The following is a 24822-nucleotide window of genomic DNA, read 5'->3' on the forward strand; positions in this document are numbered from 1 at the left end:
GGCATGCACCCTGTGTCAAACATCCCACTTGGGTATCGGACACAACGTGCTTGAGACATTATGGCAAGAGAAACCACCACTGGATGCCTGGATTTCCTCCATTGAAAAAACTGAATTAAAACAAGGTGATGTATTCTTGAATTGGAGTATATCAGATGTGGCTTGCCAGCCATATACAGGTGTGAATGTTTTTCTGAACACTACCAATAAGGGTTTTGGAAATTTTCATGCTTATTACATTAAGTCATTCTCAATTTGTGTTATGTTTTTTTGTTGCTAACCGACCTATTTTCATTAAATCACATCTTCTAACCAAGAAGTAAAGAAGCATATGTACATTAAGAAAATTTTTTCTTTTAAAAGGAAAGTGAGAAGTGAAGCAGTGTCACGAATTGAGAAAGATTCTTTGGTTGATAACAATGCCCAGTGCAGCATTAAATATGCAGTCCAAATGAATGCTTCATTTCAGCAGGTTAACTAGAACAGTATTTGTTTTTAAAACTAAAAACAGACAACAACATCTCCACTGTAATTTCTTGTGGATGTCCCATTGTATTTTCAATTTGCCATCGTGCAGATATTACGCCAGCATTACAGAATTAGAAGGACCAGAACCTGTAATGCTCAATTCTAAGTGCACAATCTCAAATTAACTCTTTTTCAGCATTTGGGAATACAATAGTTTCTCCTAAGAAATGAATACCAGAATCCACTCTACAAAAGCATTCAGGCAAGTCAGAGCTAAGGCTACCATTCAGCCCTTAATTCACTCTGCTGTAGCTATTGCACAAGATAGATCACCCAGGGCCGGCTCCAGGCACCAGCCCTCCAAGCAAGTGCATGGGGCAGCACCTGGAGGGGGGCGGCGCTCACCCAGGGAGAGCAGGGCCCCGGCTGGGCTCGCCGCCCTGCCCCCGATGCTCCAGCCGCCAGGGAGAGCGGAACCGCGGCGGGCTCGCCACTCCCCCCCCGGCACTCGGCCAGCCAGGGAGAACGGGGCCGCAGCGGGCTCAGTGCCCTCCCCTGCCGCGCTCCCCGCCACGGGGCGCGGGGCGGCGGGAGGCTTTTTTGCCTGGGGCGGCAAAAAAGCCAGAGCCGGCCCTGAGATCACCCATTTCTGAATCTTCCAGATGCAGAACCAGAACGATTTATATGATCTTCTGAAATACATAAGCTCAGTAGAGATGGAACATCAGCCTACATCTGAATTTACTTTCTTTTGCATGTTTAAAGCAGAATCTTTAAAATGGTTTCACATCTAACTACTAAGTGCCATTTTATGTATAGCACAAGTTGTGTGCATCTTTCTGCAAAGGTAATATCGTTGTCTCTCTCTGTGTGTGTGTGTGTTCGTGTACCCTCAGCATAGGTTAGTGGATCTCTCAGGCTGTTTTAACTCATGTCAATTGCTAGCAGCTACAAAGGGCCTGCAAATGCAGTCAGAGGCCAGAAAGGCACACATAAGTATTGACCACAGCCCCTTTTCTCGAGCAATGCCCCATCTACTGGCAGCATGAATGGGGAGGGGTAAAAGAGTCCTATGCAGGCTTCAGGGTGTCATCTGTAACCCAAGGTGATACTCCAAGATTGCCTATGCCAGTGCTACACAGCTTAACTAATTAACAATATTTTGAGGAGGAAAAAAAAATTCCATCTCTGCTGAAAACTTATTTGCCAAGTCATGATATCAGATGAATTTAAAAGTCATTATAGGAAATCTCAGCTCCAAGAAACAATGGCATATATAATATGAGCCATTTAGTACCATCAGTGTGGAAACAGAACTCCTGTTTTACTTCACTGGGTCTTCCACGTAAAACCTGGTGCCACATTATGGCACTATGTATGATATATATGTAATAGTGTGTTACCTTTCCCTTCAGAAATGCCAAGCTTTTTAAAAAAGAATTTGCTTTAAAGTATCTAAAATAAAGTATTTATTAATTTTCTTGCTTGCTTTTAGATTGAGGTCTGTTATAATAATGCCCTGAACTGTGACAGAGGGTAACTCCACCTGTATTCCACCCTCTATGGTCTACCAAGGGTACCCACCTTCAGGCTTCCTCCTCCTAGCTGTTGCTGTCTTGGGTGGAGATTCACATCTCACTCCCTCCTGTCCAGGTGTATTTACAGGTAGCACATTGCCTGCCTACATTGTGAAGCCCCTAGCAAGTCAGACCTACTTTTCTTTTCTCCTCAAAGGCTATAAACAGCGCAATTTCCCTCAGTTATAAGTTACCACCCATCTTTCCCTATGCAAGCACATTAATTCTTATGATGAAATCATTACAGAGAAAACATATCAAAACAATGGAAGAACGGACACACATACTAATAAACTTACCAGAGATCACCCCAACTCCCACAAGGGCTCTGGTCGGAAGTCAATCCTTCAAACCCCACTAAGGGGTTTTCGGATACAAGTTCATAAATGCTTTGGCTCAAAACAAGCACACCATGAATCTCAGAGTCACTCCTGTGTACTTGTTGTGCCTCTGATCTTGTCCTCATGCAACAGTGACCAGCAGACAGAGGTCCCCTCCTCAGGGTGAAGTTTCAAAAGGCTGAGTTTTTGCATTACCCACAGGGATACCTTTGTGTACATCTCCCCTTAAAGATTTCCTGGGAAAACACTTAACTTAAAAAGTTCATTCTTGTCTTGCCTGTTGTTTCAAATGGTCCTTTGAAGCTAACAGCACTTCCCAGGGTTTACATTAGTCACGGCTCCCCCCTTGAGATGTTACCCACAATTACACAAACATGTGCAGTTTAATATAATTAACTCCTAAAATACTTCAACTTAATTCAATAAGGTTTGTCCTGGATATTGCAGGAAATTGCATATCTGTCGCACCCTGTCATAATAAAATAGACCAAAAGATGTGGTAAAAATTGCTTTGACAGAAGTAATGGTTCAAATACAACAGAAACCCTTAAAGAAGGGCCTTCTGAAGAAGATATTTGCTCTGTGTGGAGCATCATTCACTGATTTCTAAAACCAGGAGCTAATTATCCTCTACATGGAGAAAGTCCTTTTCAGAGATCTGTCCGGGTATCAGAGATTGAGACTGTGATATGCTTTAGTCAAACACAGCTTATGGGGCTCACTGCAGAGGTAACTGGATGAAATTCTATGGAGGTCAGAGTAGATGATCTAATGGTCCATTCTGGTCTTAATCTGTGACTTGATGAGAGACACTGAGCTATGTCGCTGTGTCTCCTTTGTTATTAAGGCTGAGTTATTAAAGGAAAAACAAACCCAGTAAATAAACCACTTGATGTTAGCATGGAGTGGACATTTTTTTTCTTTAATTGCCTCTGCTTCATTCTTCTTTTATGACTACACGTGAACCATAAAGCTACCATGTCACCAAATAGCTACACGATGACTCCCCTAGTATTAATGTGACTTGGTGATAAACAAAATGCCTTCTATATTATTTGTAAGCCATTCAGTTAAATGCTCAGGAATTCAGTAGCTTCACTATTCAACAACAGACTAACTCACAAAAGGAAACCATTTCAATCTATAATTGAGAAAAGCCATTACTTTTTGGAAAAGTTCCAGTCTCCAAAACGGAAGATATCATGTACGGTCTGGCAAGCTGAGATCTAGGAGGAGACACCCAGACTGAGGTATTCCGCCCAGAGGGAAAACATCCCAGCCATACTGCAGCTAGACTAATTACTTCAACTATAATAACTACTGTAAGTATTTCTAGCTACTGTAAATGCTATAAGTATTCAATCCCTTGGTGAAAATCCTCTTCAGATAAGGAGTGTGTATATTACTGACAGTTATGTTCTTAGACCTGAACCCTAAAATTACATTTCTGGTAACAGGGGTCACCATCAAAAAGATAGGGCCTGATTGTCCTGTCCCCAGGGCCTGATCTTCCATTTAAGCAACCTAGGCAGTTGCCTAGGGCGCCAGGATTTGGGGGGGCGGCATTATGCCGCCCTCGGCAGCAATTCGGTGGCGGGTCCTTCACTTGCTCTGGGACCCGCCGCCGAAGTGCCCCGAAGACCGGGAGCGCAGAAGGACCCCCCACCGCAGAATTGCCGACGACAACCGGGAGCGCAGAAGGACCCCCACCTAGGGCGCCAAAAACCCTGGCGCCGCTCCTGCCTATCCCTTACTTTGTTGTGAATTAGAACTAAATCCACTGATATCAATGGAGTCACATAGAATAAGATGGGGAGAATCAGGCTCCCCTGCCAAGGAGTAGCAGATTTTTGGGTTTTCATAAGTTAGTTTCCTCTTTGGAGCAGAAATCGGTGATTTGGAGCCAGGTATTTGCTTAGTGCAATTTGTTTATTTACAAAATAAACACCTGCTTGGTTTTCTGGAGCAGAAGAAGAAACAAATAGTACATAGACAACCCTTTCTGGCAGAAGCCTCAGGCCGGACACCTCTGCCCTGCCCAAGAAACAGCTCTCTTGCCTCTGTCTCAGGACTCACAGTATATCTACACTGTTAAGCAGGTTAGCTGAGCCAAGTTAAAATAACAGCCAAGACATGGCAACTCAGCTATTAACTTGGGTTAGCAGCTTGGAGTTCAACTTGAGCTGCTAAAGTGAGTTAAAAGCTGTGACTTCACTGCTATTTTAACCCAAGTTAAGAACACACTTTTCCCCCCGTGTAGACATATCCACAGTCTTTGCCAAAACTGATGACTTCACAGAACAGTTTTCCTCTTACAAACCCAGCTTATGAGCTTTACAGTTGTGTAATGCTGGCAGCCCCAAGCTGCCTTCAGACCACATGGTTTGGTGCGCTGGGTTTCAGCTCTCCTTTTGTGCCTGTTTACAATACAGAAGATTCTCAAAGCTTGAACTCCAAGGGGAGAGTGAGTTAACCCACTCATCGACTCCTGTGTGTGTAGTTAGCGTATGAGAGAGACAAGGTGAGTGACTGCAAACATAGTTTATGGCATCTTAACTCTTTCCATGGGGAGCTTTGCCTTGATGGGTATATCAGTGTCCCCTAATGGCAAACCATTAAGGTATTTGTCAATAGTTATTGCACAGTGATTTCAAATACCACTAATGTACCTGAACAACTTATGTAAATAACCTTCTTAGTTATTACTGAGAATGTTTGTGCATGCACACACACACACACAAATAAATGCTTGGCACTGAGATGTGACACTCCCATTTTATACTGGTCGGATTATGAACAGGAGGCTGCCAGGCAACTCTCCAAGACCACATTCTACAGGCCACTATCCTCTGATCCCACTGAGGAATACCAAAAGAAACTACACCATCTGCTCAAGAAATTCCCAGCTACAGTACGGGAATAAATCTACATCAACACACCCCCAGAACCCCGACCAGGGGTATTCTATCTCTTACCCAAGATCCATAAACCCGGAAACCCTGGACGCCCCATCATCTCAGGCATTGGCACTCTTACAGCAGGATTATCTGGCTATTTGGACTCTCTCCTCAGACCCTACGCTACCAGCACTCCCAGCTATCTTCGAGACACCACCGACTTCCTGAGGAAACTACAATGCATTGGTGTTCTTCCTGAAAACACCATCCTGGCCACCATGGATGTAGAAGCACTTTACACCAATATTCCACATGAGGATGGACTACAAGCTGTCAGGAACAGTATCCCTGATAAGGCCACAGCAAGCCTGGTGGCTGAGCTTTGTCCTCACCCACAACCACTTCAGATTTGGGGACAACTTATACCTTCAAGTCAGTGGCACTGCTATGGGTACCCGCATGGCCCCACAGTATGCCAACATTTTTATGGCTGACTTAGAACAACGCTTCCTCAGCTCTTGTCCCCTAGTGCCCCTCCTCTACTTGCGCTACATTGATGACCTTTTCATCATATGGACCCATGGAAAAGAGGCCCTTGAAGAATTCCACCTGGACTTCAACAATTTCCACCCCACCATCAACCTCAGCCTGGACCAGTCCACACAAGAGATCCACTTCCTGGACACTACAGTGCAAATAAGTGATGGTCACATAAACACCACCCTATACCGGAAACCTACTGATCGCAATACGTACATACATGCCTCCAGCTTCCATCCAAGACACATCACACGATCCATTGTCTACAACCAAGCCCTAAGATACAACCGAATTTGCTCCAACCCCTCAGACAGAGACAAACACCTACAAGATCTTTATCAAGCATTCGTAAAACTACAATACCCACCTGAGGAAGTGAGGAAACAGATTGACAGAGCAAGACGGGTACCCAGAAATCACCTACTACAGGACATGCCCAACAAGGACAATAACAGAACACCACTGGCCATCACATACAACCCCCAGCTAAAACCTCTCCAGCGCATTATCCATGATCTACAACCTATCCTGGAAAATGATCCCTCACTCTCACAGACCTTGGGAGGCAGGCCAGTCCTCGCTTACAGACAACCCCCCAACCTGAAGCAAATACTCACCAGCAACTACACACCACATCACAGAAACACCAACCCAGGAACCAAACTCTGTAGCAAACCTCGTTGCCTACTCTGTCCCCATGTCTACTCTGGCGACATCATCAGAGGAACCAACCACATCAGCCACACCATCAAGGGCTCATTCACCTTCACATCCACTAATATTATATATGCCATCATGTGCCAGCAATGCCCCTCTGCCATTTACATTGGCCAAACCGGACAGTCCCTCTGCAAAAGAATAAATGGACATAAATCGGACATCAGGAATGGTAACATACATAAGCCAGTAAGTGAACACTTCAATCTCCCTGGTCATTCTATTACAGATTTAAAAGTCATTATCATTGAACAAAAAAACTTCAGAAACAGACTTCAAAGAGAAACAGCAGAACTAAAATTCATTTGCAAATTTAACACCATTAATCTGGGCATGAATAGGGTCTGGGAGTGGCTGGCTCATTAGAGAAGCAGCTTTTCCTCTCCTGGAATTGACACCTCCTCATCTATTCTTGGGAGTGGACTACATTCACCCTGATTGAATTGGCCCTGTCAACACTGGTTCTCCACTTGTGAAGTAACTCCCTGCTCTCCATGTGTCAGTATATAATGCCTGCATCTGTAACTTTCACTCTATGCATCCGAAGAAGTGAGGTTTTTACCCACGAAAGCTTATGCCCAAATAAATCTGTTAGTCTTTAAGATGCCACCAGACTCCTTCCAGTTTATACAGTGGGCAAACTTGAAATGTTTTCATTTTCAAAAAAACGATTATAGATTTAGAAAAAAAATTACCTACGAGGAAAGACTGGTTTGTTTGAGGAAGGTGATACATTGTTCTCCTTAACCACTAATGTCAGGACAAGAAGTAATAGGCTTGTGGAATCTCCATTGTTGGAAAATTTTGAGAATAGGATAGACAAACACCTGTTAGGGATGGCCTAGATTAGACCTCAGTGGTTCAGGAGTCAAATTAGTGATCAACATTACCCACAAGAGCCGCAGTAGTGTGAATTCATTGTTTCATTTACTCTCTCTATATATAATTCTCACAGCAAAATGACTAACCAAGTATTCTAAAATTTGTTAATAACATAGTAAAAGTATCCTGATTGGTTAATAACTTAGACTGGTTAATAATTAAATCACGCAGTGTTTTAATGTCATGTGCTGCCAAGAGCCGCAGGAGACACACTGAAGAGCCACTTGCAGCTCCCGAGACTCAGTCTGAGTATCCCTGGTTGAGATAATACTTATCGTCCTGCCTCAATTCAGGGGACTGGACTAGATGATGTATCGAGGTCCCTTCCAGTCCTACATTCAAATGATTTTGACAGATTCTACTGGCTTGAGAGATAACTTATATACATATAACAAGGAATACTGCTGAAACTCATAGTGACACTTCAGGGTTGCGTCACTGCCTGCTCTGCAACACTGAGTGCCTTCAGTGCTACGCTGCTGTGGCTCACAGCCCTGATACCAACAGCCAGTCTACAAGCATGCAGGACTCACCCTGTTTATACAGTGGGCAAACTTGAATTCCACCACCCAGTTACTTTTTGCAGAGTGACCGCAACACCCTCCCAGGCCTGAATTTTCCCCAAACTGTTTGCCAGTGTAACAATCTGCTGAGGTTCAGAGAACTGTGAGTTACTGGGTTATCCTCCTCAGCCTCAGCAAGTAAGAGTTTTGCTACTGCTAAGATTAGTGGCAGCTCCCTGCCATAATAGCTTGCCTGCAAACTCTTCAGGACTCTGTCAGTGTTGCCTGGCAGGTAACAAACAGCACACTGCAACTACTGAGTTCCCAGAGATGTCTCCCTGCAGCTTCCAGCCCCATTCTTACTGAATACTTACAGAAGTTATTTAGTTTGTTGCTCCTTTAAAAAGTCAAGACACTGCAAGTCATTAACTTAACTGGGGTTTGACAAACACTTATTTCAGTCATAGCACTGAATAGGTTTATAGCTCCTGAAAATATAGTTCAATCTTAATTTAGGACTTAACTTCACCAAAATTAAAAATGGAATTTGATTACATTTTATCCAGTTTGGGTGACTTCACCTTAGGATAGACAGAGATTAAAAAGGTGCGAAACAATAAAATGGGTAAGCGGTACAGGAAGACACGTATGAAAAAATGTTGCAAAAATTAGGAAAGGTTGGAAAGTAGTGAATGAAGGGATTCAAAATTATGAAGATTATAGCCAAAACGAATAACAACATCTCTCCCATAATCTGAAAGCAAAGGGGGAAACAATGAATTTAAGTGGCTATACATTCAGAAGAAATAAAAGAAAAATACACAGAATATACTTAATATAGGGAACTCACTTCCACAAGAGGCCATCAAGGAGTTGTAAAGCATTCTCTCCCATGTTGATTGGCTACTTGCTCCAACCCTCTCCCATTCCTTCCCTCAGTCTCCTCACCTCAGCCTCACTCCACACCTGCTCCTCCTCCCCTCCCCCTCCTCACCTGCTCTGTCCTTTCCACTCTCCCTCCCCTAGTCTTTTTATTTAGCTCATCTCTGCTTAATTCAACCCCTATCCCTCCTGCCAACCCCTCAAAATGTCTTGGAACTGCATGTTTGTTGTCATCACATTGATTTCTCTGCTCAGATGTTATGTCCCTTTCCTAAGGTTGCCAAGTTTGGCTGGACGTATTCCTGGGGGTTTTATCACATGACATAATCTTTAATTAAAGATTAATCTTTAATTCCTGGAGACTCCAGGGCAATCCTGGAGGGTTGGCAGCCCTATCCTTTCCACTACCCTTTAGAAGGTAAGCACTTCAGGGCAGGGACTGTCTATTTCAGTACCTAGTAGAACCAGGCCTCATTCTGTGTTATTACAGGACATGGTTATTACAGTAAACTATCATAATCATACCATTTTATCTCTACCAGCTAAAATAGAAAGAATAACCAAATCTCATGCTTTGTGATCTTTTGTGGGGTTTCCACAGCACCATTCCCAGCACTGCACGAACACCTGGGTGTGTTGGTCAGTTTCCTCTCTGATGTATTGGTCACTGGCAGAGTTAGAACACCAAATTAAATGAACCAATGGCCTGGTATGTCATGCTAAAATTTTAGGGCAAGATTCTTAGCTACGTTCCAACTCCTTTGTGCCTCATAAAAGATCCAGAATGGCATAAAGGGGCTCTGGAAGGTCAGGGAAACTGCCTTCCAAAGACCCTGCTGCAAGCCCTGGCGTAGAGACTGAGCCAGAGCTGGGGTCAGGAGGGGAACATTAGGGATGAGACCACAGCATATCACACTGTTGAGAGTCCAGGCAGCATTATGACTCAGGGAAGTTGCTGTAATTTAGAAAGGCCCCAAGGACTGTGTACGTTATACAGGGGGCCTCTCCAGTCCCCAAAGCAGCTCAGGATCAAACAGTTGCACGGGTAGTTTAAAGTCACCCCTCCTCCCAGCCTGCGAGTTCTGTGCTGTGCCTAAGAGACAAGGCACAGAATCGTACTGTTATTTCCTATGTTAAGACACAGGAAAGAACAAAGAAAAACAGTTCAAAATTAGGCCAGTTTTAGGTCATCTTCAAGGTGCAAGATAATCATGATTCTCTTGAGGAGCTGCACATTTCTTTCGTGCCTGTTTTAGCCAAAGGCTGTATCATTGTGTTGTTTTATGTTTAAACACAGCCAGTTGTGACAAGCCACCGAAGTCTTGAAAGTGTCTCATCTTTATTTCAGACACTACTTTGATCCAAGTGGTAAAAAAGGTCAATACAAGAACCTTAGAATTTAAGTTGTTTACATCCCACATATGAAGTGAATAAGGGAATGTGGCAAGGACATGCAAGGGAGATTAAATGAGGCCATTTTTTCCAGTTGTACTTTAAATGTTTCTGTTTCTGACTACTGTGGCGTTAACTATGTCATTGTGAAATCCAGTGAAATTCCCTTATTTAAGTCCTTCTTACAAAATGCTTAATCAATCAAAGCATAGAAGTGCTCCATCATAGGATAATTGCAAACTGGCATGCCAACAAAGGGCATCCACAGGTCCTTGGTTTCCTTATCTATACAGTGGGCAGAATGACAGCCATTTTATTAGCTGAGATACTGTTACCCTCACTAGATAAAATGCGGTGCTTTTCCGCTCTGATGTTTTCTGTCAGCGGAACAGAGCTGACTGTTTCAACTGCATATTTAAAGGATGGGTTCAGTGGCAGCATATGTTGCTTAACAATAATGTTGTACGGAAACATCTCGTGAAAAGAGGTAAGCAATGTACTAATTGCACTTCATAAGAGAAAAGAAAAACTAAACAATTTCTGCTGCAGTTACTTCCAGTCAAGACATAATTGCAGAGCCATCTTTCTTGTCTACAATCATTCCCCTGAGGGAAGAAGATAGCCAGAGAGAAAATTTGTTCTGAGAGGAAAGCTAATTGGGCAATACACCCCAAAAAAGTAAACCACTCATAAACCCATAAAATATGTAATAGATTAAAACAACAATTTTGGAAAACAGGATAAAGGGAACCATTGCTTATATTTCATAGTTCTCCACAATAAAAAACAAACATTACAGCACTCAGAAACATGTATCTTACTTCTACATGCTTGGTTAGATCATGCAGACTTGAAGGCTAACAGAAAAATCTGTCATGCAGAGCAATATGCAAACCCATTTAATTTTCTATTGAAATCCTTCCTGACAGAGTGGACTTCTCTTGAATTTCAAAACAGTCAGCCTGTTAACTAAACTCTGAAGGTGGATAAGTCTGCTTGTCAATGTTATGCTTATCTCACTACACTATCACCTTGGCAATAATTATATGAAGTGCTGTAGACACAATTTTAAAATTCAGCATTTGCCAACTGCTACCAATAGTCACCCTGATACCTTCTACTCCAAGTATAGAGTGAGAACTGCAGCACCTCCAACAGCACTGTGTGATAACTGCTGGGAAATGCTGACTTTTGAAGGGTGACTACGGTAATGTGGAAGGTGTGATATTCTTGCGGATACCAATTGGATAGTTTGGAATGATGTTCAACACAATACACTGGGCCTCATCATCTTCTCCACTGGCAACACTCAGACAAAGGAGGTTGTCCAGGGTGGAAGAAAGGAAAAATGATCTTGTGGTTAAGCACCAGACTGAGACTCAGGAGATCCGTGCTCTGTTCCTGTCTTTGCCACAGACTTTTAGTGTGATGTTGAGCAAATCACTTAATCTGTCTGTGCCTCAATTCCCCATCAGCAAAATTCTGTCTTCGACCTTGTCTATTTATTTATAATCCCTTTCAGGCAAGTACTGTCTCTTACTATGTGTATATATAGCATCTAGCACAATGGGGCCTTGATCTCATTTGGGACTTCTTGCTGCTATGGTAAAACAAGTAATTAGTAATAACTATAGTAACAAAATATTGCAAAGTCTCCCTTCAAATTCCTATGTTGTTGGGTGAAGGATAGTAAAAGAGTAGGGTGTGACTTTAAAACAGGCTAGCTTGGAGTCCACTCACATTAAAAACTAAGGGTGGAACTCCCAAACCTCTGGAACCCATGAAATCTGTGCAGAACTTGGAACATCCTTTGAGGCCCAAGAGAATTTATAGCCCTCTGCCTCTGCATTAGCTTCGGAGCGCCTTGTTGCTGTCCCAGTGGTGCAGTTCCACTGGAGCTGAAACAAGGTTTCCACAGCCAGTGCCTGCTCCTTCGGGTTTTATTAATTTGTTAGAAGGATTTATTGATGAGTGGATGATGCACAATCCTGAGACATGACCTTAACCTATAGAACACTGATCAGGATGTCTCCACTAAGACATTCCCTCCATAATGAAACACAGAACTTCAGGTAGTGGTGGATTTGAGAGATAAATTGTAGCAAGAAAAAAAAGCAGATGCTGAACATAATTTTGGGCAGAATTCCCGGTGCTATTTTACTGTGAACAACACCAAGATGCTATGAGGATCAGTTGCTTTAGAAATGTTTAGATTGCACAAGATTAATAGTCTCATGATATTTAGTATTTTTCTAAAGCCTTAGCTCCTGGAATCATGTGACAATTTTAGTTTACATGAGGAGAGAAAACCATCTCTCTCCCCCCCCCTCCAAATATATTCTAACCCCCTTGGCTGCAGCGAAAAGGCTCAAAACCCAAATTAAAAAAAAAAAAACAAATTATGCCAGCCTCATGACTTTTTGGTACCTGACTCATGATTTTTTGAATGCTTGATCAAGAGTTGTTGCTACTTCCAGTGTGAAATTCTCAATACCATCCAGGATATCCTGTAATTCTTTAAAATTAATAAAAGAGAAGTATGCCATTATTCTCTCTCTCTCATTCTATTACGGCCTCAAGAACTAATGTCTGGGAAAGTTATGGGCAGAGAATTATTTACTTTATCATCTCTAACCAGCCCTTCAAACAATAACCACTGCAGCATTCTTGATCAGGCCAGACTAACTAATGCCTATTGACTGACCACCTAGCTAGGATGACCAAGTTTTGGACCAGAACACCTGGTCAAAAAGGGATCATGGCAGCTCTGGTCCACACCACTGACCGGGCCATTAACTGTCTGGTTGGGGCACCATCACGCTGTGCAGTGGGGCTGGCAGGCTCCCTGCTAGCCGCTGTGCCACACAGCTCCCAGGTCAGCAAGCAGCCAGCATGTCTGGCTCCTAGCCTAGGGGCGGCCAGGGGAGTCCGCGTGCTGTCCCGCCCCCTGGCACAGCTTCCATTAGCTGGGTCAGGGCAGGGAAGGAACTAGTGTGACTCACGAGCACTCAGCTGTTGAGGGGTCACATGGCGTGCGCCTCTCCCACTGCTGCCCAGCCCTCTTCTTCTCACACTTCTTGTGGGGCAGGGCTTGAGCTGCAGCATGTGCCCTGTGGCAATCCATGGTGTCTGTCTGTCGCCCCATCGCTGGCACTCAGGAGTTCGAGGTATGTGTATCCCCATCTCCGAGTGCTGGGAATGGGGCTGCGCCCCCATCCCCCGTCCCACCCCCTCATCCTCCTCTCTGCATCCGGCCCCATCCCATCCTGTCCTGCCCCTCACACCTACCCATCCCAGCCCTGTATCCCTTACAGCGCTCTCCCACCCATCCTCTCCACCTCCCAGAGCTGCCACCCCCATGTCCCTCACCCCCCACACCTTTGCACCCCATTCACCTCCATACACTGCTGCACTTCCATTATGTCCTTATACATCCCTGTGCCCCCCACAACCTCATGCACCTGTAGCTTTCTGCCTCCCCCTGCATCCCAATCCAACCCACATACCCCCCATTCCCCCTCCTCTCGCCTTCACTGCCCCCTCTCACCCCCACCCTGATCTCATCCTTTGCCTTTTCCCCTCCCCATCCTCTCTCCTCCACCGCCCGTCCCCCCAATCTTTTCTCCTCTAGCCCAGCCTCCTCCCTTCCCAGCTGGGTGATTTAGGTAGCTCCTGGAAAAGAGTATGAAAAAGTATCTCTGTGTAGACAAATGTGTGCATGCATTCAGTGTGTGTATGTGTGTGTAAGAGACTGTGTCTTTGTGTAGGGAAGTGTGTGTATTGCCGCACGTGTGTATACCTGTGTGAATAAAATGTGCAGCCTAACTCTTTGAATTTTATTCCTTTTCCTGGCTTGCGCACAAAAAAATTGATGACATAAAATGTGTGTGTATTCATTTCATAGCAAGTTTTTAAAAGAGAAGGGAACTCTAAAAGAATGTATTATTTCTTAAAAAGTGAATGTTGTCGACTAGTAATTGCAAAAGAGCCAATGGATCATAAATTTCTCCTCACCTTTGTCTAGCTACATTATAAACTCTTTGTTGCAGACGCTCTCTTTTTGTGTGTACGGCCAGCACCTACCACCCTGGAGCCCTGATCTTAGTTCGGGTCTCTAGGCACTAAACAACAATTGTAATATTATGTGTGCTATACACATGAATACATGTGTGTATCTGCAAGTAGGTGTGGGAGCCAGTTTCTACAGATTTATTTATAGAGGTATCTGGACAGGTGTACATTTCTGTGGTTGTGCTGTATGGTTTTTTATTTGGGCTTCAGGGGTGGGCCTTTAATAGACCCATTGCAGCTGTGATAATGTGTGGTCCTAATTCCACATATAAAGTTACAATAACTTTAGTGAACAAAAAACATGAAGCTGATTATGAAAAATGGGAAGACGGGAGGGAAAGAATCATTAAAATCTTTGTGAAATTTCATTTTTTTTTTTAAATTACCCTTTTTGACTACTTTGCTGCCAGCTCTAGGGTCTTGTAATAAGTAAAACCGGAACTTAGCATAATACATCTGTCAAAACAATAAATATGCCTGTTTGGGCCTTTCAGTGAAAATGAGCATGTGAGAGAGGATGGGGGAGAGCAAGCGACAGAGGGAGGAGGGATGGAATGAGTGGGGGCAGGGCCTCAAGAAGGGGTGGGGCAGGGCCTCAGGGCAGGGGTGGGACAGTGGGCAGGGCAAGGGAGTTTGGTTTTCTGGAATTAGAAAGTTGGCAACCCTAGCTCACACTTGTCTACTTGTTTTACAAATAAATTAAGTATCTATGATTACCACTTGCCTGGCTTTATTTAAAATATGGAAAAGGTTTTCTTTGTCTTGTTTCTGTCTGCTGCTCGGCACCTGGCTTCAAGCAGGGTAGCAGTGACAATCCCACTCCTCTTCCTGTCTCTGCACTTACTAGAAAAAAGGACACGAGTTGGTATCTGGAGCATAATGGTACAACAAGCAAATTTAATTGGCATTGGGAACAGATGTGTGGCAGGTACGAAGGGTTCTGTGTAAATCATAAACCTCCATAATGAATTGTAACACAACCACAATGCGGGGTGGAAAGGATCCTTAGATGGAGAGGAGGCCTAGCATTTGTACATGTGGTATAGTAAAGGATTATTCAATTATCTAATAATCAACCGTTTAGACAATGTACTGTATGTGAAAAGAAAATCAGCCACCAGGATTTTACAACAACAGATGCAAAACAGACACATCTGCCTCCCTCCATACTGGCAAATTGGTTGCTTTAGTATGTTCCATTTGTTCTCCTGCCAATTGCTGATCTCTTGTCAATTCAGTCTCAAACTTGGAAGAAAATTAAATGGTTTAATGACATATTGGTTTCTGTATTTCATCTTTGAAATGCAAAATATATATTTCAATGTTCTTAGTAAGAAACTTCCCACCCACTCCCACCCAAAAATTGCAGCAGGAAGATATTGAACTAATTGGAGCTTTGCCAATTTACACCATCTGGGAACTGGCCCATTGTTTTTCTGCATATTAACATAGAAAGTGGTATTTATGTAGTTAGATCTTGACACCTTACAAATGGTGTACCCTTGTAAATACATACCCCAGTGTTTTCTTTTAACATACTGTATATGGATTGCCCAAAGAAATGTTCCTTAGAGTAGCCTTCAATAGCCAGACTAAAGACAGCACAGACACCATGCCCACGAAATCAGAGGAGAAACGAAAAATGATAGCAGCATCTACTACCATAAAAACTTGCACCAATGAATATTAAAATGATGAAACCAGTAAGTTAGCTACTCCTTAAAAATGTAGGCCAAAATACCAGGCAGGTCCAATATCTCATTTTACAAGTGACAATAGTTATACACCATTTATCAAAATACATCATAGAAAGAGTCTTTGTATATTGTCACACAACCCTGGTTGAGTTCCTCCAGCTGGAACTCACTAGGCGGCTGTGTTTGGGTCCTACCATACAAAAACCATGTGCGTCCTTAGGCCAGAGTAGGCAATAACACTGTTTCCTTGGCTGCTCTAGGATAATTCCTAGGCACTAGCTGTCTGTTACCCCTTCACGGAAATGAGGGTCTGCAGCCCAACTGCCCTAGATCCCAGGACCAGGGCTGATTCCCCATAAGATTAAGCATACCCTTTCCCAGAGCACCAGTCTTGTGGCCGCTTTGGGTTTACAGTTCAGTTCTTCAGAGATGCCTGATGGTGAAAGCAAACTGACACAACTGACAGGCTTTGTAAGCATCCCAAAACACCAATCACTCTTCACTTTAGCTGGCCCAAGAAATATGAAGATCTAGACAAAATAATAAATGCCTATATGCATTTCCCTGCCTCAGTTTCCTCACCACTTTTGAGCATTCTTTGTGCTCAGGTCAGAGTTCTGTAGTAGTCCATGATCCCCACTACTGCACACAGCTTCTCCTCTGAATCTCACAGTCTCTTTCTCGCCTCTGGGGCCAGTTTCCTGCTTCTTCACCTAGTCCTGCAATTAAATAGGTCCCCTGTGCTATGAAAGCTTTCCCCTCTCTCTTGTTCACGCTTCTTTTGTCTCACTCTCAGACCCACCCAGTCTCTGAGGCTTTAAAAGCTAGAATCAACACCTTGGTTCTCTGTCCTGCCCTGGAGAAATTCCACTACTCCAATCCCAGGCTCTCTCCAAACACTCTGGGCAGAACTGGTTTCAGTCAGGTTTCAACAACCCCATTATTCTATTATGGGCTAGATCAATTCAGGTGGTGGTAATCTTTTATGATTAGCCTATTCAAGGCAATACACACCTGATGCCCTTCCCTCATCCTGGACACAAGGAGTACGATTTAGGAACACAGTAAATGACAGGCATAAGATATAAGGATACACACAGTTCATAAAATCAAACTGGAATTCCTAACCTGTACAGAGACTGATTCCCCCAAACTGTCACAGCTATAACTGGGCAGGATTGGAGTGCTAGCCTAGGACTCAGTAGGCTGGGGCTTCCTGTGTGACTTTGGGCAAGGCACTTGGTCTCTCTTGTTTCAGTTCATCATCAGAGAAATGGGGATAATTGTACTTTCCTATCTCCAAAGGTGTTGTGAGGGTAAATGATTAAAGACCGTGAGCTGCTCATATAATGTGGTCCATATGAGTACCTACAATAGATTATTTACATAAAAAGGAGGGTCTGATTCTCCTCTCACAGTCACTAGTGTAAGACTACTTATGAAAATGATGACAGAACCAGCCCCACAGTCTGTCTCCTTATCATATTTATTGTTTTCTCTTAGAACTAATCAGCAAAAATTGGAATAGGAATAAAATACACAACCTTCCTCATATCAGAATAAAACTATAGTTTGGGGGCAAAATTTCCTACTTGGGTGTACAAATGCAGGTATCTAAATTCATAGGCCTTTGATCTGCCACCAGATCATCACCAGATTTTCATCTACTGTTTGGAAAGGAGCTTTTGCTGGCTCACTGGCTTGGTCCCCAATTCTCTGCAACTGTGGGGTCCACACTAAGGTAGTAGGTAGCAACTGTGTGGGTTGGTGGCAGGGCAGGGGACTGCTCAGTGCTGCATTATCTTTTCCACAGAGCATCCCTCCCCTCCAAGGATCCTGGGGGTGACTACAACCAAGTGTCAAGTATCAGAGGGGTAGCTGTGTTAGTCTGGATGTGTAAAAAGCAACAGAGAGTCTTGTAGCACCTTTAAGACTAACAGATGTATTGGAGCATAAGCTTTCGTGGGTGAACACATGGGTGAAGACTTTCTGTTGCTTCCTACAACCAAGTGGAGTCCTTGGTTCCACAGCTCTATTGGAGAGGTGCTGCTGTAGGTCCTATCAAGGTAGGTAGCAAGTGTGAAAGCTCTGCCCACATGAACCAAGATCTGCCACACGAACTGTTTGTGTGCTGGCCCTGCACCTTTCTCCATGGGGGGTGGGTCCTCATGAGGGGATCTTCCCAACTCTCTCCCATGGGTTTTGCAATAGTAATGAATGGATTGGAATGTATCTAGGCACTTAAATACTTTGGAGATGAAATTCAGAGCTGCTGAGCATCTGCCACTCTCATTGAAACCCAACAGCTGACTAGAGCAGACAAGGTCCCTTTTTGACCAGGCATTCGGGTCGAAAACTGTGCGCCTGGCAACCCTAACCAGATAACAGAGCGAAACTCTCAAAGTTACACTATCACCACCAGCTTCCTCCTGAGTTGTTTGAATAGGCAGAGGATATTAACTAAACTGGCAGCCAAATTCCAGTGGGTGGAAGTGACAACATCTGCCTTTCTGCTTGTCAACAGAGGAAGTATGCTTTTCTGCTGCTCTATCAACCATATGGCTTGCAGGTCTGCAAGAAACAAAAATCTGCTGTGTGAGCTAATGTTGTTTTCTTCCAGGAACTAGATCAAGATTTTTGTAGCATGGACAAAGTGTCCACGCTGTCCTTTCAAGTCAGACCTTACATGTTTTCAACACCATTGTTTTCACAAGGAAATCCTTGATGCTGTTCAAAATGAAACTCATTATCCTTTTGAGGAATGTGGTTTGGCGAGAGAGAGAATAAAGATTGGGGAATGAGATACAGAGAAAAAAGAGAAGAGAGTTGGAGAAAGATGATAAGAGATGCCAGCAAAGGAAAATAATGTTTGAAAATAAACAAGCATGTTGGGACCCCTTGATACAAAAGATTAGGGAACCCATCAGAGTTGGTGGCAATTAGCATCAGCAGCAATAAGTTAGCATTTTCCTAATTTGGCACAGTGGGATACATTAGTTTGCACTGCAGCTCAATTAGGCATCAATTTGAAAGTTAATCTGGGGTGGGTAGACTCCTACACTCATGCAGAGTCCCACTAAGTCCACACAGAGTTGTTTGCTAGATCAGAGCCCGAGAGAGCGCTTTCCCATGATCCCTGTTGATGTTGAGCCACTATTAGAGTTTCTATCCTGTCATAGCCAATTTTCTCTATTTGATTTTCTTCCCGCTTCTCGTTCCCCCCCAATAGGTTCTTACAACTGAACCATATCACTGATTTGCTGCCAGACAGTGGTACAATGTATAATTCCCATACAAAAATATTCCACCGAGGGTATGACCCAGCAGTCCTCAGGCAAGTACAACTCCCACTGAAGGCAGTGAGAGTGCCTCTGTACTGCAGGCTTAAACCACAGGATTGGCCCCCAAAGGGGGATCACAGGTACAAAGGTTATCCTCCTCAACACAGCAAAAGGCACAGATGGCACAAGAAAAGAATCACAGATTAAAGGTATATACTAGAAACAAATGCATTACATTTCACAAACAGAAACTGGACATTAGCCTTATGATCAGCTTCTAAAATCACCAGTGCAATGCCCTGAATAAAGCAGTAACATGAGCATTACCAGAAAAATGAAAAGCGAAGACCCCTTCATAAAAAATAGCAACTTTAGGAACTACTGAAATGAATGAAAAATTATGGGCCCTCCACTGTAGTTCTCATCTCCACCAGTTATTAGAGAATACTGAATACAATTCTGGTGTGCACAATTTAAAAGGTTTCAGAGTAACAGCCGTGTTAGTCTGTATCCGCAAAAAGAAGAACAGGAGTACTTGTGGCACCTTAGAGACTAACAAATTTATTAGAGCATAAGCTTTCGTGGACTACAGCCCACTTCTTCGGATGCATATAGAATGGAACATATATTGAGGAGATATATATACACACATACAGAGAGCATAAACAGGTGGGAGTTGTCTTACCAACTCTGAGAGGCCAATTAATTAATTAATCTTCTTTTCACAATTTAAAAGGATGTTGAAAAAATGGAGTGGATACAGAAAACAGCCACAAAATGATTTGATGGCTGTAGAAAATACCTTACAGTGAGAGACTTAAAGAGCTCAGTCTGTTTAGTTTATGAAAAAGAAGACTGAGTGGTAACTTGATTACAGTGTATAAGTATCTTCACAGGGAAAAAAATACTGGGGTACTAAAGGGCTCTTTCATCTAGCAGAGAAAGGCACAATGTGAACCAATAGCTGTAAGCTGAAGTCAGATATATTCAAGTTAGCAATAAGGCACAGGTTTTTAACAGCGAGGGTGATTAACCATTGGAGGAAACTGTCAAGGGAAGTGGTGGATTGTCCATATATATGGACAGAGTTTCATACCAACACAGAGAGCCTGATCCAGCCCATAATCTATTTTGGTTTTGCATGCTGCATGGGCTACAAAGTAGAGACATCCATCTCCATCTCTTGATGTTTTCAAGACTGAATGCCTTCCTGGAAGATGTGTTTTAGTTAAGCACACATTATTGGACTCAACACAAAGGTAATGGTAAAAATTAATGGCCTATGACATACAAGAGATCAGACGAGATGATCTAATGGACCCCTTTGGCTTTAAAATTTATGAATCTTTGAGCCTCAAAATGTGTTAGCAATCTCCAAAGTGAAAGGAGAAGGAAAGGAAGAACAAGTCTGGCAGTTATCTAACAAGTCTGGCAGTTATCAAGGCTACATTCAGTCCCATGTAAAATAATGGAACAATTATTAAAGGGTGAAAACATTGGGAAGAGGGTAATAGAATTATGACCAATAAGCAGGATCATGCCAGGAAAATGTAATTGCTTTTTTGACCATTATCAGTTAGTGGATGGAGGGAACACAGTTGCTGGAACATATCTGGATTTTAGTACAGCATTTGATAAGGAGGCTTTCATAATCTTACTAGATTCATATTCTTGGGTAGGCGTGCTGTCATGTGGATTGAAAAGTGGTCGAAGGAATGTAAACAAAAGATAAGGATGAGTCGTGACAAATGGTACTGTACTGAGTTGTGAAGAGGTGGCCAGTTGGGTTGCCACAGGGATCAGTGGTAAGCCCAGTTTTATTTTACATATTTATTAATATTCTGGAAGAAGATATGAACAGCCTGTGAATTAAATTCACAGATGATACTAACTCAGGAGGTGTTGTTAACACCAGTCAGGCCAGAAAAATAATACAAAGGCAGGCAAAAAGATTAGGATCTGCAAGAGTCAATGACAATATTTATATGTACTAAATATGAGCATCTGTATGTCCTATGGGAATATTTGGGCACAATTAAGGAGGCCCATTGACAATTTGTCCATGCCTAATCAACAACTGGGGCAGCTGTGACAGCCATACCGTGACACAAAGTCCTCAGTACAAAATCTCAACCTAGGGATTTCATTTCTATAGTCCCAAAAGTTTTTGGAGGTGCCTGGATTTTTTTTTGGTAGTACTGTCTAGAATCAGTTTAGAAAGCTATTGCAATGAGGCCTCTTGGGAGCAGATGTCAGAGCCTTGCATGTTGATTTCCTGTTGAAAAAGAAATCAGTGACACAGAGTGTTGATGTTTCCTTAGTGTTACTCATGAGAAGATTAAGGGTGACTTGACTACAGTCTATAAATATCTACACAGGGAACAAATATTAATAATGGGCTCATCAGTCTAGCACAGAAGGGTATAATATGATCCAATGGTTGGAAGTTGAAGCTAGACATATTTAGACTGGAAATAGGTTGTAAGTTTTTAACGGCAAGAGTAATTAACCTTTGGAACAATTTACCAAGGGTCATGATGGATCCCTGACCATTTTTAAATCAAGATTGGATTTTTTCTAAAAGATCTGCTCTAGAAATTATTTTGGGGAGGTGCTATGGCCTTGTGCTACAGGAGGTCAGACAATGTGATCACAATGGTGCCTTCCAGCCTTGGAATCTATGAATCTACTTGTTTTATTTGCACTATATGCACCAGTCCTTGAAAAGAAGTGGTCCAACAGGCACAAAAGCAATCTGCTCTTTCAGGGATCTCAGCACCAACACAATGCCCAGTTCCCTGCAAGCAACTCTACCCCAACAATTGATTGGTTACACAGATTACGGCAGAGAGCAACCTCCCTTGCTATTTGCAAGAGCTTCTCCAAACACAATCTGACTCACAAAACTAACCATGTACCATTCTTCAAAGACTGCTTATACGAGAAGAAAAAAAACTTGTTAGACTGTATGTAATAGTGCCATCTGGTGACTCCATCTATAATAGTAAGTTTAGCTCATTAGTGGGTTCCCATTTGAAATTTGTCAAATTTTAGTTGGAAATAGGTAGTACTGGAGTTGGGTACTTCACATTTAATTGTTATTTTTGAGATTTCACTATCATTTTCTGTACTGCGGCTTTCATCTCGAATGAATGAGGTTTCCGTAAAAGGCAAGTCACTATGCTTTGCAATTTGTCCATTTATATGGATTCCTGATCCTTGCTGATCAATTTCCAGAATAAGAACATGAATGGAACATCTTGTTATAGGGTGAAATACACTCAATTGAGGAGAGTCTATACAAAAAACTTGGTGCCATTTCAGCTACATGGAAGACCAGCCACCATATCCCATATGCACCAGGGAGGGGAGGCTTCAAAGTGTGTCAGAGAGGGGAAGTTCCAAATGGGTTGATGTAGCTGGCCAGGAGAGGGGCCAATGGAGCAGAACATAGCATCTGAGAGATTATCCTTTGATTTTCATGGGGTCTGGATTAGATTATTGCAATGGCCAGGAATTACAGTATAGGGGCTGTGCCTCCAGAGGGGTTCTGTTGTGTCCCAGTAGCCTGTCTGTAGGTTGGGATGTGTGAATTTCTTCTCCAGCATCTCTTGCTTATATCCCTGTCCAAAGCCATTTTAGTCAGCTTTGTGCAGGGCAGAGGATATTTCAGCCACAGGGAATCTGATTTTTTAATATATTTATGGAAGTCAAGTACCTCATAAATCAAATACTGATCCAAATTTTCTACCAGAAGGTTTTGATCTCTGATGTTTTTCAGCAGATTTCAAGAAATGTAGCTATCATTTATAATTTTTATTGTATTTGCACATGCATATAGAAAGAGATAAGATGTATTTACCAAGAGAAAATACAGGAATCTCTCTCGCCTCTACTTTGTAGCCCACACAGCATGCAAAACCAAAACAGATTATGGGCTGAATTAGACCCCCTGGGTTTGTATGAAACTCTGCATGTTAGGATAATCATGATGTTTATCACATTTATCAAATTGTAGCAAAGCAAAACAGTGATGTATACTGCATGTATAAACACTCCTACATATGTTCATTATTCAGTATTAGTATAGCATGGAAAGAAAAATAAAGCAACCTTTTAAGGATTGCAATTGCCTTCTCAGAAACAGTGTCTAACCTGGCCATTAACAAAATACAGATTAATTATGAAAAAAAATGTATAAGACAAATGGTATCCCTAGTGGGGCCCTGCAAGCCAGTGCAAATTTAGAGTAGCTTTAAGGATTTTCTAAGTTACACCATGGATCGGGGACAGAAAGAGGGTGAAAAGCCACCATTGCCCCCCTCTTTTAGGTGCCTTGAGCACTGCTCCTGCATACCCGAGGATCTGGATCAGAACACCTAACAGGGTGTAGGACTAAATCAATGACTTTAAAAGAGATTTAATTTTTCAGTCTTTCAGATCTGCATCATTGCTAGTGTCCAGTATTACTTGCAGAGATTACTTAGGGGCCAAAATTATTTGCAGAAGACGTTTAACTGTAACAGCATCTGAGGAAACATAGGTTTTGTTTTCAAGCAATATTATCAGTTTCACCAGATAAAGCTGTTGCTTGAATGTTTCATTCTGAAAACGAGTGTTAAATTTCAATTAATTCTTTCTCACTTTTTTTTTTTTTTTTTGGTTTTGTTTCTTACACTGAAGCGTGGGAAGATCATTGGACCAGATCCTCAGCTGGTGTAAACAGCCATAGCTCCACTGAAATCAATAAAGCGATGTTATTGTACATGGTGCTGAGGAGTTCTCAAGTGGAGTTCTGCACAGAGTGGCCACACATTATTTTGCACCCTGAGGATGGGTCTCTGTGCTGGCTATGAACAGGCTGGAATGGAAGGCTCTTGCTGGAAGCAGACTGGCTGAGGTGATTACGCGGATCCAGTGCCCTAACATTCCATGCAAGTGGTGCCGAGGGATTGAAGCTGGAACTCCAGTCCACAGCCTGGGATAGCAGCCATTGGAGGCAAAAGGGCAGTACTGTTGTCTTGTGCATTGGAGTTTGCCGTTCCTTTCAGCCACTTCCACTCTTCGCCCGCAGCAAGCCAATTACTCTGTTTTTCTGCAGGCTCCCTGAATTCCACAGCTAAAAGGGTACCGAAGATAAACACAGGTTTATAGTGGGGATCTGATAAAGTGTCTAAAGAAAAAAATCACCAATGAGGGGAAGTGGATCCAAATTAAGTGAGGAAGATACATCTGGTTACATTGACTATATCGAGCACAATAGATGAATCACAATGTGATGGTACTAATGGAAAGGATGTTATTGATGGAGCTGTCAGCAAGTATTCTAATAGCAAGCCTTCAATTTCAGGTTTATGGGGGGTTTAACCACCAAAAAAGTAAACATATGTAACAAGGAGGGATGTAGGAAATGTTCGGTGTTGTGCTGTTCAAAAGGAAGAAAAATGTCCCTCTACGAGCATTGCAGCTGATAAACATTGCCAGAATGTTTTTTCTCCATTTACTGATGTTAAACATTGTACTGTAATAGTATAATGTCCTTATGATTTTCTAAATCTCATCAATAAGGAGGAG

At 42.7% G+C, this 24822-nt stretch overlaps 1 protein-coding gene across 10 annotated transcripts in view; it reads right to left on the reverse strand.

Annotated features, from left to right (window-relative positions):
* Nucleotides 1-24822, reverse strand: part of ADGRL4 (adhesion G protein-coupled receptor L4) — a 108728-nt gene that overhangs the window by 63523 nt on the left and 20383 nt on the right. For 3 of the 10 annotated variants that reach the window (XR_010589663.1, XM_065554074.1, XM_065554073.1), the window contains exon 3: nucleotides 14995-15113. The exons of the other annotated variants lie outside the window; for them this stretch is intronic. The gene's annotated coding sequence lies outside the window, so the exon portion shown is untranslated. The remainder of the gene's footprint in view (nucleotides 1-14994; nucleotides 15114-24822) is intronic. 10 annotated transcript variants of the gene reach the window in all.

This window comes from Chrysemys picta, chromosome 8 (assembly GCF_011386835.1).
Source record: "Chrysemys picta bellii isolate R12L10 chromosome 8, ASM1138683v2, whole genome shotgun sequence".
NCBI classification, from domain to species: domain Eukaryota; kingdom Metazoa; phylum Chordata; order Testudines; family Emydidae; genus Chrysemys; species Chrysemys picta.